Below are 15987 nucleotides of genomic sequence, written 5' to 3' on the forward strand. Positions count from 1 at the left end.
AGCAACAACAAAAACCGCATATGATGTTCAGTCAGAATTTATGGATTTCTAGGTAGCTGCCCGCGCCTCTGTGGAAAGCTCGGAATGAACAGTATTATCCTCGTCCCAATATTTCGCCATTACTGTCTGTAGTGGTGTGGATTCTATGAATCAGAGACCCGCTTGAGTCCCGTGTGGTTCATGGGATTGGAATGTGATTAGGGGGGCGTCGTTGGGCAAGTTTCTTCTTGTGGAAAGTCATGTTAATTTTAGTATATGATATGAATAATCATGTGAATAATTAAAATAATAGTGCGCTGCTTTGAAGATTAACTGTGATACTGCACAGGATGCACTGAGCGCATTGGGCTGGCATTCAAGAAACATTAAAAAATTATGGGAATGGGGATAGAATGGTCAGTGCAAAGATTACAGGAAACCAGGTGAACCAGGGGAAAACCAGGAAGGGGAATCCACATTTGCCGTGCTCTATTTAACATTTCATTTTCTCACATCTGACTGCAATAAAGAATATGCTTGAGTGAGGTTATATGCTGTGGTGATTAGCTGACAGCTGTCTCTAAATGTAATTCAGCGTGTTTCAGCTTCCGGGGAAGCAGAGTCGGTTATGTGAAGAGGGTGGAGTATTGTTACTGACGTTTGGCAGCCTCAGCGCGCTGCGTGAAGAGGTTCAGTGGGTGGCCCTTGTGCCCAGGCCTGGAGCAGAAACGTGGGGGAGACCCTGGCTCTGCTCCGAAGGCGAAGGCGTCAGTCAGGTCTCCTGCAAATCACATTATTTCACTTCAGTTCAGCTCAGTTCCATTCAATTCAGTTTAGTTCAGCTCATTTCATGCTTCAGCCAGTTGTAGAATGAAAAGTGAATCCTAAAATAGCAGCACAAATTATCAGCAGATTCTGATCTTAGATGCCTGTAGTTTGAGAGGCAAACAAAAGTCTGCTAATCAACCTGAATTGTCTCCTTGCTTGTCTGATTGTAAAAAAGAAGTTATACAACAATTAAAGGGGTGAGGTGTACCACTTATACCATCATAAAAGATATAATTATAAATGAACAATAACCATTATTTTATAAATGTGATCAAGAATTCTCAGAAAAAGATACACTGTACAAAAAAGAAATCTCCAAGAGAGGATCATACATTCACCATGTGAGTTCTTTATTTTTTCTTTCTATTTATTTTCATTCTTACATCTGTGTGTTTTCTCTTTTCTAACTTATTTGTGATTTTTGAGACTTCATTGTAGTAGTACAATTATAACAAATATATTTATATATTGTTAATAAAATAATTGAATAACCAACATTAAAGTAGAAAGCTATATGTCTTAATATGTGCTTTCAGTTTAACCTTACATTTAAGGAATGTCACTGCACTGCAGAAATAATTACCTATGTGTATATAATGTGTGTGTGTGTGTGTGTGTGTGTGTGTGTATAAAGTCAGATTTGTGACCTTCAATTCTTTTTTTGGGGTACCGGGGCTCGAACTTGGGTCCTTGCACTTGCAAGGCAGGCGGCAGAACCACTGAGCTAAATCCCCAGCCCTTGAACTTCAATTCTTAAGAGACAAAGACAATGCTGACAGGGAAGCCCAGATGGATTATTTGTCTGGTGCAACACTCAAGCAACTGGAGACACAGAATCCCTGCAAAGAGATCTTCAAGGGGGTCTCAAATATGCACATTACTACTGAGTTAGACAGTAGTACTACTTAGTCCATGACAAGGAGGGTCTTACCAATTCTCGGTAAAGCTCCATCTTGTGAATCTGAAAAGTTAGTCATGTGTCACTAGGGCCAAACCCAAAGTCTGACAAAGTATTTATAGATCAATGGCTTGTGGGAGAGCCCTTCGGAAGGGCCGGGAGTGCCGGCTGGCAGGAGAAGAGCTCTCCAAAGGTTTGGGTTCACGCTGATGACCTCTCCCGGTGGAAGCCAGGCGAGACTGTTCTGGATTATCTGCTGTTCCCGAGGTTGGATTAGGATAAGGAAGAGTGGGAATTCTGTGCCATCCCGAGGTGAGAGTGGCTAGAAACTGCACATTCCCAGGAAGTGATGAGTTACAGGGAAGGCTGTCCGTGTGCGCCGCCAATAACAAAGCAGTCTTTCACTCAGGAAGAAGAGTGTTAGGCCTTTGGATAGCTGCTGTGTGACCCTGAGAAATGGGGTTTCCTGCTGGTTGCACAGCTAACTTGATGATCTGTCCTCTCTGGCTATTTAACAATGGGATCCTTATTTCTTTTTCAGTTTGAGTGGATTTTCTTTCCACTCTGGACAAGTTTTTTCTCTTCTCCCTATTATATATATGTAGATTTTACATGTACATGTAAGCATGCATCCACAAAGAAGTAGATAAGTTTATATATAATTTACACATATGCATGCAAGTTCTTGGACCAGAATCCAATTGATTTATTCATTTACTCAGGCATTCAAATTCAGGTGACAGGGCATTCTACCTGTAAGGTGAAGAGACGCAGTGATTTGGAACTGAAAATGGAGCTCCTAACCCATTGGACCCACGTTAAACATTCCGGGGAAGGCTTTATGCAACTTTTCCCAAAGCCCCAGCGATACTGTGGACAATGATTCTAGGTTTACTTGGGAGGAATTAGCAGCTGTTGGTGGAAGAAACAAAACAAAGAACCTATCTATTGCACAGGTGTTGTCCACACACCGAAGCCTGAATCTGCATCCTCTCCCTCCCTGACACATCGAAAGATCGTGTGGCGTGATAGAGGGGTGGCAATTATTTCCCTGTCATTAGATGGAAATCCTGGTGATGGATGAAGAACCTCAGCTGGCAATTTGTACATTGTGTGATCAATGTTTCTCTGGAAATAAATGTCTTGTTTTGTCAAAATCCCATTATTCTGATTTATTTGGCTAACTTTTATGTTGTCAGAGAAGTTCTATGATAGAGTGGGATGAATTCTGTTTTATGACTTATTTAGATTCAAAAATTAAGGTGCTGCAAAAGCCACCTGGCAGGAAAATGTTTATGCTTCTTCAGTTTGTCTGTACTTTTACAAGTGTTTGGGGCCTGGATGTTTTACTTACGTCTTTTCTGAAAGACAACTACAGAAAACGCTCCATCATCATCATCATCATCATCATCATCATCATCATCATCTTTTTAATTACAACCAAGTTTCTATGACAATTGACATTCTGTCAGGTATTATAGGTTACAAATTAAAAGGATAGAGCTCTTACCTTCTGGGATATAGAATATAGAAAGATCATGATCAAGTAGATCTTAAAATTATAACTAAATAAATATATACAAAGATCAAATAGTATTTATTTGGCATAAAAATATTGCAAAATTAAGGGAAAAGTGGAGGCTTACAAATATTGGCTTCTAAGGCTATGATTTACTTTTCAACATTGAAGATTGACTCTGTAGTCCTTCCCTTATCATCTTTGCTCCGTGTTTTAGTTATTTTCTTGTTGCTGGGATAAAATATCCAAGATCTACAAGTTAAAAGAGGAAAGGTTTACTTGGGTTCCCGATTCGTAGCACTTCAGTCCCTGGTTGGCTGACTCCGAAGCAGGGTGTCATGGTGGACAGGCATTGCGGAGGAGAAAAAGCCCATGGCAGGGTGAGCAGGGAGCAGTGAGGCTTCCTTCTTCTTTCTTTTTTTATTCTGTCCAGGCTGCAAGCCTGTTGGTGGTGCCACCGCCATTCAGAGTGGAGCTTCTCTTTTCAGTAAATCCATCACCCACACCAAGGACTATGCTAAACAAATCAGTGGACTAATCCAGTATCACACACCCATGATCCAGTCACTCCCCAAAACTCCACCTGAGTGCTTGAGACTTTCAGAAGACATCTGGATATGAGTCGTAGCACTCTGTTTGGATTGTTTATCTTTAAGGTTTTTTTTTTTTAGCTTTAATTCTCCTGAGCATAACTAGGCACAGCAATTATTCTTAGCCTCTCTTTTAGAATGATGGTAACCTCAGAATGGTGGTAATGTATTTTGAAATTAATTTCTGCATCAATTAACAAACCTACAACATTTGTAGTTATATGAGTATTTGTAGTTATATATGAATGTGTTATAGTTTATGAATTAATGTGAAATACACATTATGGGGATTGTACACATCCCATTTTTTAGTTTCTGAGGTTCATAAAGAGCTAGTTTTACACATGAATTGATTCAAACCAGGCATCTAAGCTGCATAACCTGAACTGTTTGGTCCAAATTTGCCCGTGGATGCATATAAAACAAAATGTTGAGGTATGAAATCAAAGTGAGAGTTTCTGTCATTCCAGTGATATGACATTTCTGATTCATGTAAAGATGGATTTATTTAGATGTACATAACTGGACTTCCCACTCTTTCCAAGTCAAGATTGCCTGGAAATAATCCCAAAATGCGTTTCCCTCCAAGTGAATGGCTATTGGATATTAGCTACAAAGGTGACTATAAAATTATTTCAATATCCAAAAAGTAAATACAATTATGTTACTTCCATGGTGTTATTTACAACCATTATTCTAACATGCAAATGATATGTGCTTCTGACCTATTCAAAGTAACATTTCTCAATATAAAACAATACATCTTATAATAAATTTTAAAAAGTGAGGGCTGGGGCTTTAGCTCAGTGGTTCTGCCATCGGCCTCGCAAGTGCAAGGACCTGAGTTTGATCCCCAGTACCAAAAAAAAAAATTTTTTTTTATATATGTATCATTTAGAGAATATACATTTCCACTGGCCTTTTAAAACCATTACCGATTATTTGAGATATATACCTCTATCTACAGCATCTTTAAAAAAAAATTCTTCCTATTGTGTGTTTAGGTGATAATTCTATTTGCTTTCTCTTTTAGGACATATGTTACATAACTTTGAAGATATGAGGGTGGGGTGTGGGAGGGCCACACCAGATAAACAAAGAGGCTAAAATGAAAATGAAAACCCTCTAATTTTTAGAGAAATGTTTGAGCTGGTTTAGTAAATGCTTCTCTTTTCATTGGTGTTTTTGTTTTGTCTTGTTTTGCTTTTGAACAAGATCTTACTATGTAGTTCAGGTTGGCCCTGAACTCAAGGTGATCCTCCTGCCTCAGCCTTCTGAGTGCTGGGATTACAAGAGTGTACTACCATGCCCAATTATGGTTATTAATATTTACATTTTTTAACACTGTGATTTCATTTTATTTGGCTAATGCTTCAAATTTTCCCTATCATCTTCTTTCCCTGATCTCAGAAAACTGGTTTTAACTCTCAGGGAAGAGGTAGGGTGGAGAACTCCCCTACCCTATCCTTACAGTGCTATAGAAATCCTGCATAATTCAGCACTGCCTTTTAGCAACATGTCTAATTCCACATTTATAGTGTTGATAAAATGGAAGATGGTACAGCACCGCCTGTTGCTGTAACTCATAGACAAAACCCATAAACAAAAAGTAGTTGTTAAAACTTGGAGAAGACGTTACATAGTTACTGACAGTGGAATTTCTGGAATTCTGGATCCAGCTGCAGTTCAATGAACTCAGGTCTGTCGGTCACTTGGATTATCCCTAATACCAGTGAGAGAAAATAACACAGAAGAAAATCATTTTCAGTGTGAATACGGCACTAACAAAGGATTTAGGAATTTTGAAGAGCATTTGGTGAGATTAAAAGCCCTTTTTCTCTCTGTGTTTCTCTTCCTGTCTCCCTCTTCCCTGTTTCCCTCCCTCCAGCATATATATGTATATGTATATGGGTACACACACGTACACATAATGAATGAAAAGAAAGGTTAAACTATTCTATCGTTATGTAAGACAGTAAATGGTAAAATATAGGAGAATTGGCTTACAAACCATGAAGGAAACTTCAAGAGGATCTAGCCACTAGGTTTTACAAGTGAGAAAACAGGAAAGTGGCAGAATTCTAACTGCAGAGCCTATTTCATTAGTGAGTTTCTTTCACTGGTAAGTTTTTACAAAACTGTACTTGTTGCAAGGGATCACTGCCATTACAATGACATGCATCTTCCTAACGGTGCTGGATTCTTGCTTCCAGATCTTTGTACTGGTGACACAGATAAAGAAAAAAAAAAAAAGCCAAAACAGTGTTTTCTTTGGTCAGTGCAATCAATTCTTCGTGCTGATGGCCTTTTCCGGGAGATCGTTGCCAGTCCTGTGGCTTTAAATAAGCCCGATATTCAGACGCATCCAAAATCGAAGTATCTAATTCTGACTACTAACATTGCATCTGAGTGACCTCTTGAGACACCGTTCAGCTCTTTCACAAAATAACCCAAAGTAGTAAGTACCACATATATGCCTGGACTCCTTAACACTTCGACCTGTCCCTTTCTCATGTCCTCCATCTCTGTGAATGGCTATTCCACCTTTGTAACTGCTCAGATTAAAACTAAAATAAAGGAGTCATCTTGGCTTTCATTTTCCATACCTGGCACCCGTGCAGGCTGGCCGTACCTTTAAAGTATCTTGCCCTTCTGACCTTTCTAACCACCTCATAGCTGTCCCTCACGCCAGCCACCAGTGGGTCGGAGCCACCAGATCCAACGGCTGGGTCTGACACAAAGGTCCTCCCACTTTGATTCCTGGCTCCCTCTCCCTTCTAATGGTTCATTTTCACTGTCCACACAGCAGCAAAAGCATCACTTCACACTCGGAACCAGAGCAGGCCACTAAAGCAATGCTTTTTATCATGGGTCCTTGCACTGCTATCGCCCTTCCTCTCGCTCACCTTGGCCAAGCTATGTTGTCCTTTCAGATGGTCTTGGAATGTCCACCCACACGTGTTCCTACTGCAGCGTCTTGGTCCTTGCTGTTCCCACCCAGGGGTTCCTGTACAGATCTTCTCTTCCAAAGCCCTTCCCTATCTCCTTACCTAAACTAGACGTCCCATCTCTTTTATCCTTTCCCTTCTTTTTCTGTCTTCTTAGAACTTTCCATTCCCTGAAATACTTTTGTTATGTTATTTCTCCTCCTGGCTCCATTAGGGTAAGATCCCCTTGAGCACAGAGACCTGGCGTCTTTTGTTCAGTGCTGCTCTTTGTCCAGTAACTCCGATGGCCTTTGTACATGATAGGCTCCCAGTTCTGATTTCTGGAATGAATGAATGAGTGGATATTTTAGATTTCTGCCAACATTGGACCCAGAGTTGAATTTCTGAGGACAGAAAACAGTGCCTGCTCTGCCTTTGAATGAGAGCCTGGCTCCTTTCCATCCTTTTTTCTCTCTTGGTGATGGAGCCAGGCTTCCTCTGTCTCAGTCACTGCACGATCTGAGACCACAGCTGAATTAAGGAAGAGTGAGTGTCTTTTGGTCCCGTGGCTTGGCTCTGAGTCTCATTTAGCTGTGTTCCACCTTCAATTCTCATATTTCTATTATTAATAGTTTTTTTTGTTGAGATCTACTAAAGTTAGAAAAACAAGAATGACCATGAGCAAACGTCTAAATAATTGATTAGCTACACCTATGGGCAGACTCTGGCATTGTCTGCGTTCACCAACTGCATTCGCTTGCATACAGAAAAATGTTTGGTTTGCAGTTCATAAATAACGAATTAATGGCAAGCAAGACCATGACAACTAAATTAAAAGCAGAAAGAGTTTTAAATCATGTTAAAACATGCTTTGATTAAAGGCAAAAAATTGTTAAAAATGAATCTTGCTGGTTTTGAGCTCTCTGGCTAATCCATAATAAACGCTTTCCTTTTAGCCGTCCCGTTTGCTTGTTTTATGTAAAATATTTGCTGCCACAGGAGGGAAACAGTTTTGTTTAATCTGATGGCTTTCTTTGATCTGGTGGTCTTTTTCTAAACTGTATTACAGAAGTGGGAAATTAAAGTTGAGCTACAACTCCCTCGAGGAGGAAGGGGCTGAGAAACTCATAAAAAATTCACTCCTGGAAGGTCCTGTCCCTGATACTCTGTGCCTTACCCTGGCTGCTTTTGCCATTTCCTCTCCAGAAAGGCCAGGGTTTTTCTCACAGCCTCAGGGGACTTGGCCACTTGCTCACATTTTCTTTCTCCAGAAGGATGATCATCTCTAATCTCAGTCTGTTTCTGTTGGCTTTGAAAGTTACTGTATGTGTGCTTCATTACTGCACTCAAAGGCCACTCTTGAAGAGAAGTTCAAGAGGTAATTTAAGTTTGTGATGGGCCATGCATTTCTGCTTAAGAGAAATTGTTATTTCTCTACCACCTTTCTATTTGTGCAGTAGAATGATTCAGTCTAATTAAAGATGTGAAGGCATTTTTCACCAAGCCACAATGAATAACTGGCCTCACACAAAACATGCCGTGCTATGAAACACCTAATAGAGTGTTGACTCTTTTCTATAGAAAGAAAATCACTTCAATTAAAAATGCATACTTACTTAATGGGCTACATGGCAATAAGTTACTTTTCATTTACCAAAAGGAACTGGCTGTTCAAATGCTTGTCTTAATTCTCCGAGAGCCAAGTGTTCTATATTGTTGATTTAACTTAATTATCAAAATAACTCTGTTGTTCAATTTATACATGAAGAAATTTGGCTGTCCTAAGATTTTGTAATTTAGGAAGAAAAGCCACATGGCTACTAAGTGACTGAGGCTGGATTAGAATTTGGCTTTCATTCTAAATATCTTTTCATTTTTCCCCCTTTTCACTGTGCCATATCTCTTCCGGGTGGTGAATTTTGCATCCATCAGAGAAGGCCCTAGTTGTATTGATTTTTCCCAGCTCATGTGTTTCAGATCACTTTTTCCTCCTGCATTTTCTTTAAGCATGCTCAAAATGCAAGGCAGAGTACCCACAGCTTGAGTAATTTGGAGAACTCTTTGTGTACTCTGAACCTACCCATCTGCCTTTCTGTTATATTTAGACTCACATGCTATAAGAAGTGACCTGATGTCCTGAATACAATTGCAGCAAATGACTGGGACTTAAGCCTTCCTACAGAGAAAGAAAACTTAAACTTGCTTCAGGATGAGGATCCATTCTCTTTCAAGAGAATTTAGTACAAAGAAACCAGAATTTGATTTGTAATTTAACCTTTGCTTGATGCTGGCCTTTTCTCTCTCTCTGGCTTCTATTCAGTAATTCTGGGAATTTAGCCTGCTGGGAAGTCTTTTCTGGGCATTATAGGTCATCATTTTTGCTCCTGTTTGAATGTAGGTGTGAAGACCAGATATATTTAGCCACCTTCACACTTGCTAGCACAGTGTTTGAAATTCCATCTTGGTAAGTTTGAAATGGGAGCTGACAATGTAACCGTCATCCACAACGTGAAAGTCTGATTGCTGGTGACCCAGGTGGGAGGTTTGTCTTTCTTGTAAGGGATGCTGGAACTCCTCCAGGCCCAGGACACCCCCGAAGGTGTTAACAGAGGAACGACTTCTACAAGGAATACTTTGATAAACAACTTCAAAAGGAAGGTAGAGAGAAGAACCCGTGGTGCACAGCCCGCTTTGAGGGCAGTGAAGTTATTCTGCGTGAAATTATCATGGCAAACTCATGACATTAACAGGTTTCCAAACTCGGGGAGCTGTGCAACACAGAGTTCATCCTCATGTAAGCCGTGGCCCTGTGTATAGCAATGCACAGATATTGGACCATCAGGGGAAACAAATGTACCATGCTAGTGCGAGACGCTAATGACAGAACAGTGATGGGGCAGAGGTGGACTTCATTGTTCTATGTTTTATGCCCGATTTTCCCTTAAACCTAGAAGAAGCCTACTTTTAAAGTCCACTTAAACAAAGGAAAGTAAAAGGATCTGTCCTAGTCCTAGTAAAGGTGTGTTTGTTAACAATGGTTGGCCATTCTTCCAAAGCCTCCTTTCTTAAGGGAATGGAGCAAAGGGCAGCACTTTGCTTCGGTGGAGTGGAGTGTTAGGACTGTGGCCAGGGACAGACTGGTCCTTGGCCCTTAAGAAGAGAAGATCTCCTGTCTCTTAACACATGTTAATCAGTGTTGGTTCAAAGGCGCACCAAATGCTATAGGAACGTGCTTTAATCCGGGTGGTTTCTGTGCTCTGAGACTGATCGGGATGTGACTTCTGGCCTGTCATCCTGGCTTTTGACTTGGCTTTCCAAGGGCTCCTCTTTGAGGAACTCCTCTCTGAGCCCTGTGAGCCATCATTTGCTGGCCAAACAGCAGGTGGTTCAAGGGAAGGATATGGAAGCCAGGCTGGGGGCAGGAGAGGTGGAGCCTAAGGACCCTGCTCTGGGGACCCACCTGAGGATCATCCACCTTGAATTTATGTTTGCCATGGCTTTTAAGAAGTAAAATCCTATAAATCATGTCCCATGTATTTTGTCAGTGAAAGAGGGACATAAAGGTTAGCATCGTGACAAATCTTGACTTGAGGATATTTGTCAACAACAATGAAATGTTTAATTCTCTCTTGGAACAATTTAGAGAAACAGCTAGTTCTTTGTTTATTCATCTTCAACAGATTTCCTGTGTAGCTCAAAGTACTTTCATGAATATAAAATTTTCAGTAGATGGCATTAAAGCTGTCCTGTGAAGTTAGCGTGTGCTTGATTAAAAAATTATTATCTAGCTCTATTTCTGTATAAACAAGATAGCAATGTTAAATGGAGAGCTATTTATTTTTACATCATTACAGGAAACAATCTGGATAGAAATTGCTGGATTATTTTTCATTGCCAAAATTTTAAATTTTCCATTTTTCTTGTAATTTTTTGATAGTATCATTAACTCAAAATACAAGAGAAAGAGAGAGAGAGAGAGAGAGAGAGAGAGATGGAGAGAGAGAGAAACCAGAGAGCAGCCAAGCAGATTTAAATATAAAAACATATTTAAAAAGTAAAGTAAAATTTGAAAAAAGCACACCAAATTAAAGAGAGATTGTACAAGAAAATAATATTCAATTGAAAGATAAAGATCTTACCATGGTATAGCTTACCATCTCAATTTTAACTCCTTGTCCAAAATTAAAGGCTAAGACAAAGAAAAACAAAGCCAACGGCCATGGGAACCCTCTTTTACTTTAATTGCTCTTCTCAGTCCTCACAGGAAGCCACCAGAGGGATCTTGAAAGCTCCCTCCTTTGGCTACTGTCCCCAGTACTGCTCTGAAGTCCCCCACCCTTCCTACCTTCCCTCACTTTTTCCTTCTTTTCTGGTGCTAGGGATAGAACCCCTATTCCAGGCAAGTCCTCTGCCCCTGAGTTGCATCCCCAACCTCACCTTTTTAAAAAATTTTGAGACAGAAGGGTTCTGGCTGATTTGCCCAGGCAGGCTGGGACCCTCATTAACGGCCCCAGGGATTTCCGCATCACCAGAGCCAACGCTGTGGTCACATTGTCTCCCTTTACGCAGCACTTGGCCATTTGTTGGTCCCTCTTTTTTACACGTAATTCTCTTGACCTTTAGCATCTCTGTCTCCTGTCACTGGCCTTTCCCTTTTATGCTCCCAGCTCATTCATTCTCAGCCTTATTTTCTACCTTGGGGTTCAGCCACATTTACCCTTCTCTTATTTTCTCTCCCGAAATTCATCTGCTGACCGTAATCTTCCTTTTAGAGGACGGGCCTGTTAAAGTGTTTGGAACTTAATGTGCCTAAAACCGAATTTTGAATTCCCTCTTCTCCTTCAACTTCCTCTTTGAGTAAATGGCAACTCTTTTCTTCCGGTGACTTGAACTGAAATCTTGATCCTCTCACTGAAATAAAAAGACTGGGGAGCTTGTACAAAGCAATACCGTGTTGTTGCATGTGTGTCTTGCCACTAATTCTCTGGCATTGTCAGGAGAGGATTCAGCGCTCTTTCTTGTTTATTTCTGGGTTGAATGGTCTTTCCCGCAGAACCAGAGCACAATGCAGGAATGCGGATGGAATTTAGATGGTTGCTAGGTTACTTGGTACTTTTTATCTCCCCACCCTACTTGCTGTGTACAGAGAAGACTCACAAAAGTGTGGAGTTTTCAGGAGGAAAAGAAACTCTTTGGAGGTTTACTTTATGAAAGATCAAATAGTGAAGATCGTAAATAGAAAAAAAAAAGCTTAATATTTCCCTTTTTCTTCTAGAAAATATATATTTTAAGTATATAAAATAGAATCAAAGTTGAAAAAAATTAAATGCTTTCAGAATCATAGTTTCAAAGCACACAGTCTTGGCTCTATCACTGAACATAGGTCCAGGGCTATGGTAGATTTCATTTAGATAGAACTGCACATGAAAGAAAGGGGCTTTTGTTTTAATTTAATCATTTTTAGATATTGTCATTTACCATTCAAATGAGTTGAAAGAGAATGATTATATTATATCCAGGGTATTTAGGGAAAATTTTATAAGAAATTAGTTTCACGCTGGGATATCCAAGTACACAGTTATGAGACATTTCCTAGGCCAGTCATGATTCAATAGCCTCTTTTCTTATGAATGATTACTCAAATTTGGAACTTTTCCAGGAAGTCCTGATGCATGATTTTCAATGACTCTGCTAGACCAGGCCCCCTTCCTTCTAGATCCTCCTGATATTGTCATGCTGAGGCTCTGGGGCATATTTCTTTGTTATCTTAGATAACCTCCTATTTATCTAAGGCATTCATTACTTATTTTCTTGTGGTAGTATTTCATCATGACATAGAGAAATAAAAAGGAGAAAATAGTTTTGATGAGTTAAACAAAAACTACAGCCATCTATTCATATGCTATATAGAGAGAAACAAGTCATTACCTTAAATAATACAGCCAAAAGATATTTCATAAAATCCAGTTATTTCAGATTGCTGTATTATGTCTAATAATAAAGTCACTAAATTTAACCAGTGAAAGACAAAAATTATACATTTTCACATGAAACAAATAAAACATACAGGCTGAGAAATATTACCTCAACAACATTCCATCTTGAATTTTTCCCAAAATGAGTCCAGGGGTTAATAAATAAGATATAAGCTTAAGTAGATGATCTGCAAACTCATGTCAAGTAGTAGTTCTAGGAGGTCATTTCAAAGGGGAAAATCCTTTTCAAATGGGTAACTATTTTTTACACACTTCATGGATGGGCACAGTTAAAATTAAAAACAAACACAGTGGACACTTGACTTACGAACTCAATTTGTTCCTAAGGGCTGTTGTAACTCAAGTTGGCCAGTGAGGGCTCAGGCTCCTCTCCACAGCCTTCAAAGTCTCTCTCCTGCACCCAGGCAGATCTCAGTGGCCTCAGAGAGACACTGGACCAGGACTTCTCGGTGAACTCCACACAGGAAAGGATGTTGACACACTCCTTCAGAATCCTTTAAGGGTTAAATCAGTATCTGGGACCATCTGCAAGCACAAAGAGCCAGTACTTGGCTTGTAACTCAAGACTTTGCTAGTAAGTTAAAACTAAAATTCCCATTGTAACCCGTTTGTATATCAGGCTGGTCGTAACTGGAGGGTCCACTGTATGAATGGTAAGGTTACAGATACTGGTGTGTGTGTGTATACAGAGGTAAGCGTTTCCTGAGATGGCTTAGAGCAGAGGAATGTAATTCTTCAAGAATTATACCCAGTTTTGTTGCCTACAGTACGGCAGTGTCCCAGAAAGCCCATCTACATAAAAAGAGACCCCAAAGCTACAGAAAAGTACACTGTACACTACAAATAAAAAAGTTTTATGAAGAAGCTCCTCTTCAAATATACCAAAACCCCTACATACACACAATATATAAACATGTACTACAAATGTAAAACTTTCATTTAATAAAAGTGCCAAAGATATTTGCGAAGCCATTGACAAATCATTTTATAACGTTACAAATAGTGCCTATAAAAAGGAAACTATAAAAAATGGTCAAAAGTTGTGCATAAATAATTCACGGAAGATCAAAACATAAAAATCAATAAACATTAGGACAATAGTATTGATTTGTGTCAAGGATGTGGGATTCTAAGCATGTTTTATTTTTTCCCCCCCAGACGCCTGTTTTCAGGGATGAATTTTGTAGAATGAGTATATGGCATGTAAATCATCAGAGGGAAAAAAAACCCAGCTATTTTTATTGTGAAGGAGAAAAATATTTCAGAGAGACAAAATATACACAAAAGTGCAGGGTGGCCAAGATGCAGAAAACGACCACAAAGAACATTGGTAAGCTCACAGCCTGCGCGAGGTCTCTGGTGGTCCCCGGAGATTTGGCCCCATCAGGGGAAGCCCCGCCCTGCTCCCTCGCTCACACTTACATTTTTCATCCCCTGATCACATACGCAGTTCATCTTTCCCCACGGTGTTTCCAAATACTTCCATGAGTAAGATCAAAACGTCTCAATTCAGGATTTCCCTTTGAGCAGTTCCTAAAATACAGTCTCTTCCTAAAATTCTTCCAGCCAGTCCCAATTCGGGCCCTGCGCGTGCCACAAGGAGCAGGGAGAGGTGGGACTCGTATGCGTGTGGCGTGACTCTGCGGAGCTCTTCTCAGCCACGGAATTTGTGAGAGCTCTTGCTTCTGCCTGGGAATTGAGCGCAGGGAGTGCTGGGTGTTGGGGAGTGACCGGGGACATCTGGGAGACTGTTTTCTAAGTTTATAATTTGACTTTTCAGCCTGGCGTGGTGGCGCATGCCTGTAATCCCAGCACTTGGGAGGCTGAGGCAGGAGGATCGCTGTGAGTTAGAGATCACCCTGGGCTACATAGTGAGTTGCAGGTCAGTCTCAACTACACAGGGAGAACCTGTCTCAAAAAAAACACATAATTTGATCTTTCACATTCTTGACTGATAGCTGCTAAATTGAGTTTAATCAACTCACTTGAATTTCGTATGTTTTTAAACAGTCATCGTGCCATTAGCATTGCTTTAAGTGTGAAAAGGGCTTTATGAGTAGTGTGGGCCGAAGCCCTAACACTCGCAGGATTTATGTGGAGGCAAGAATTGCATACACATGACAAGCGAAGTCACTGTGAATTAGTCCATTACATTTTACATACCAAGAGCTGTGGGAGCTATCATTTTATGACTTGATTCTGCAAATCAGGTTCCCCAAGGGGGGTTCATTTTCCTCTTATTTCTTGTATTTGGAATATGATGTTACCGGAGGACAAAGTTACTGCCTGACTAAAAGGACAAATAATCTTAAAATTCCTATCTGGGCCACTGTCCTTAAGCTCTTTTTCTGTTTTTTTTGTTTTTTTTTCTCTAGTTCTTAATTGGAGTGTACATGGAAAAATATTTCTCACTATCAAATATCGTATACACACTGTGTGAGAGCTCTTTGTTAGTTACTTTTCTCTCATTGTTGAGACAAAATACTCAACACCCCAAGTTAAAGGGGAAAGGATTTATTTAGCTTATACTTTGTAGAGATTTCAGTCCCTAATTGGCTGGCTCCAAGGCAGGGTTGCACATGGTAGAAGGACAATAGTTCATGGTGGCCAAAGACGGCAGAGCAACAAGGGATCTTAACAGCATCTTTCTGCCCCTTTTAACTTACCCAGACTACTCAGGGAGGGCAGCACTCACACCCTTAATCGTGGTGCCCTCAGTCCTAGCACTGCAGCATGAATCAGTCAAACACTCTAGACGCAGCCACTTTTGAAAAAGCCCCACCTAAGATCACATGAGGTTTGGGGGGACATCTAGACACAGGCCATAATAAACCTCTTCATAAAGTCTTACTCTTTTAAGTTTGGAGCCAATTTGGAAAGTAAATACTTTTAAGATATGATTAGATAGCTACCTTTCACATTTCTTAGTTATGCCATACTCATTTATTTTCTTTTTTCCCTTTCTGTTACCAATCTTGAAATGAAGAATGCAGTTATCATTCTGGTCCATTAATTGTCTTTGAGACAGATACTTTTCAACCAGTCGACCCTCAGTTCCAACTCAGATTTCCCTGCATTAAATGCTAAAACCTATAGGTTTCCCTTAAACTCCCAGTAGATTTTCTTGGTCCTTCTAAAGGGCCCTGTACATTTATAGAACATATCTGGGTCTCTTTCTTCATTACTGGTACTTATTTTAGACAATCTAAGGTTTCTAGTTCCAATTAATCTATAATTATCTCTGCAACTT

General features: G+C 40.1%; 1 long non-coding RNA gene across 1 annotated transcript; it reads right to left on the reverse strand.

The window, feature by feature from the left end:
• Window positions 1-3364: 3364 nt before the first annotated feature.
• Window positions 3365-11779, reverse strand: LOC104851381. Its single transcript, XR_777194.1, has 3 exons — window positions 11692-11779; window positions 5466-5537; window positions 3365-3476 (listed from the first exon to the last, which is right to left on the reverse strand). It is a non-coding gene; the product is annotated as an uncharacterized LOC104851381 (long non-coding RNA).
• Window positions 11780-15987: the final 4208 nt, after the last annotated feature.

Source organism: Fukomys damarensis, unplaced genomic scaffold, assembly GCF_012274545.1.
Source record: "Fukomys damarensis isolate Sample0158 unplaced genomic scaffold, DMR_v1.0_HiC HiC_scaffold_37, whole genome shotgun sequence".
In the NCBI taxonomy this organism is placed as follows: Eukaryota; Metazoa; Chordata; class Mammalia; order Rodentia; family Bathyergidae; genus Fukomys; species Fukomys damarensis.